At 38.3% G+C, this 3,109-nt stretch overlaps 1 pseudogene; it reads right to left on the reverse strand.

Moving 5' to 3' along the window:
* On the reverse strand, positions 1-2,667 carry LOC127689665 (protein LLP homolog; annotated as a pseudogene).
* Between the last annotated feature and the right edge of the window lie 442 nt (positions 2,668-3,109).

Consider the following 3,109-nt stretch of genomic DNA (forward strand, 5'->3'; position numbering starts at 1 on the left):
TTAATCATATTTGGCCATACTTGCAGATCGGTGCCTAGCATAACTGTCATCTGGAAACAGATGCAGAGACCCACAGTGAAACATTAGGTAGACCTTGAGGAATTCTGTGTAAGACAGGGAGGAAGGATTGAGAGAGCCAAGAAGTCAAGGACACTACAAGAAAACCTACAGAATCAACTGACCAGAACCACTGAACAGAGAACATTGATGGGCTGGACTTAGGTCCTCTGCACATATGTAACAGATATGCAGCTTGGTGTTCATAGGGACCATGCCTGTGCAGGGGATGTCAGTGACTTTGTTGCCTGTCCTGAGCTAACCGCCTCCTAATTGGGGAGCCTTGTCTAGCCCCAGTAGAAGAAGATGTGCCTAGTCTTACTGCAATGTGATATGCCAATGAGGGTTAATATCCATGGGAGTCTTCTTTTCTGAGAAGAAGGGGATGAGGGATAGTAGAAGGGGAAGTGAGGAGAGACTGGGAGGATAAGAGGGAGGGGAAGATGCAGTTGGGACATAAAGTTAATTATCAATTAATTAATGAATGGGAAAAAACACTCATGGTATTGACATTAAAAACAGATTGATCAGTGGAATCAAATCAAAGACACAGTAAGAAATCCACACACACATTGAATCCTGATTTTTGATATAAAAGGCAGAAATTCACAATGGTGAAAAGAAAACACCTTCAACAAATAGTGCTGATCTATTTCGATCTGAAGCTGTAGAGGAATGCAAATTGATGCATATCTATTTCCCTATGTAAAACTCAAGACCAAGTGGATTGAAGACCTCAATATAAAACAAAATACAGTGTACCTGATAGAAGAGAAAGTGGGGGAAAGGCGTGAACTCATTGGCACAGGAAACAACTTCTTAAACATAAAACCAGTAGAACAGGCACTACAAACAATGATTAACTAATGGGCCTTCACGAAACTGAAAAGCATGTGTATAGAAAAGTACAGCATCAATAGGATAAAATGGCAGCCTTTAGAATAGAAAAAGATTTTTACCAACTCAACATTCAGTAGAGGGCTAATATCTAAAATATATGAAAAACTTAAGAATCTAGTCATCAACCAACTAAATAGTCCAATTATAAAATAGAATACACATGTAACCAGAGAATTCTCAATGGAGGAATTATAAATGTCTGAGAAACACTTTAATGTTCAAAATCCTCAGTCATCAGGGAAATTCAAATCAAAACACCTTTGAGATTCCATCCTATACCTGTCAGTGGTTAAGATCAACAACATGAGTGACAGCTCATGCTGGTTATTAGGGAACAAACCACTATCTCTGGAAATTGTAATAACTTGTACAAACATTATGGAAATCAATATAGTTCCTCAGAAAACTGGGAACTGATCTCTCAAGACGCAGCTATACCACTAATGGGCATTTACCCAAAGGGTACACTATACTATCATACAAACACTTGCTCACATAATTCAAAGTGGCTTTATTCATAATAGCCCAAAACTGGAAACAACGTTAAATTTCCCTCAAATGAAGAATGAATAAATTAAATATCGTACTTTTATTTCCATGCAAATTATCATTTATTAGGAATTACTGAAAAATAAACACTTCAAATAAGTATCACTTGTACGATTACTGATGTCCTTTTAAAGAATATTTTAGGTATTAGTTATTTTTTTGTTATTTAGTTATTAGAAGAAACTTGTATATATTAATGTGGGTGCCAGTGAAGGACACAAGCAGGCATATCCCCTCTTGGGAGGGAGCTGATTTTGAGCCATCCAGCAAGAAACAGAAGTTGAGTCTTCCTCAGGCCCTTGATACCCTGTTTTTGAATGTGAAAACATAATAGCTTTCTTCCCAAACTTTGTTGATATGAGCATGTTTAGGCACTGAGTATAATGACCATTTGTAGGATCAAATAAGTATAACCACACTACTGCTCACAATACTCAGTGTCTAGGCTGCTGTATCCAATCACAACCTCAGCATAATATTCTTCCATTACCATAGATATTTTATTCACATTTCTAACACAAATGAGTTATTTTGGTTGTGACTTACATAACTAAGTCCAAACAGAAAACAAATAGCTTCTGTTTTTTTTTGTTGTTGTTGTTGTTTGTTTGTTTGCTTGCTTGTTTTTTTTTTCAGACGGGGTTTGTCTGTATAAAAGAGCCCGGAATGTCTTGAAGTTGCTCTGTAGACCAGGTAGTCCTTGAACTCAGAGGTCCACCTGCCTCTGCCTCGAGTTCATGGATTAAAGGGGTGTACCACCATGTCTGGCAACGTTTCCAGACTTTAAGGGTCTATAGGCCAGACCCTTCGCGACCTTTGTTCTGCATTTCTCCTGTTTCTATTCTCTCTTGGCCTTCAGTCTTTTTCTTATCCTCTGGTTCATCCACAATGGTTACTGTCCATGCAGATCCAGAGTCTTTCTCTTCCTCTTAATTTCAGTTCCCATTTTCATGTCATTCTTTTCATCATCCATGTCACACTGCACTTTCTCCTGGCAATATTTGGGTACCACCACAGTTTAAATTTCTTCAATGACTTTCATTAAAGCATCACCATCAACTCGAAGAATACTTTTAAGTCTGTTGAGCTCCCTTGGCACATTTTTTTTTCTCTTCTCAGCAAGCATATTTATTTCCACTTACTCTGCCACCTTTTACCCATGCTTTGCTTGAGAAACACCACTGCTCACCATGAGTAACACACCAACAAGAAGCACAGACACTTCCCTCCATAAATGTGTTACTTTTATACTATGGAATATTACACACCTATTTTTAAAAATGACATCATGAAATTTGCAGAAAAAGAGATGGAATTAGAGAAAAACACCCTGAATGAGGTAACACAGACCCAGAAAAACTAGCACGGTATACAATCAATTTTAAATGGATATTAGCTCTTAAGTTACTGATAATCATGCTGCAGTCCACCAACCCAGAGAGGCTAATTAGCAAAGAGGACTCTTCCAGGGACAAAGGTATGTCACTGACAAGGGGGAATTAGGATACGTTTGAGGGGAGACTATGGCAGGTAAGGATGGGAACAGGAGTGATCAAGATCTCAAGGAGGAATGGCGGGAAAGTATGAGAGAGACAACTGGAAA

The sequence above is a fragment of the Apodemus sylvaticus genome, chromosome 7 (genome assembly GCF_947179515.1).
Source record: "Apodemus sylvaticus chromosome 7, mApoSyl1.1, whole genome shotgun sequence".
Lineage (NCBI taxonomy): Eukaryota > Metazoa > Chordata > Mammalia > Rodentia > Muridae > Apodemus > Apodemus sylvaticus.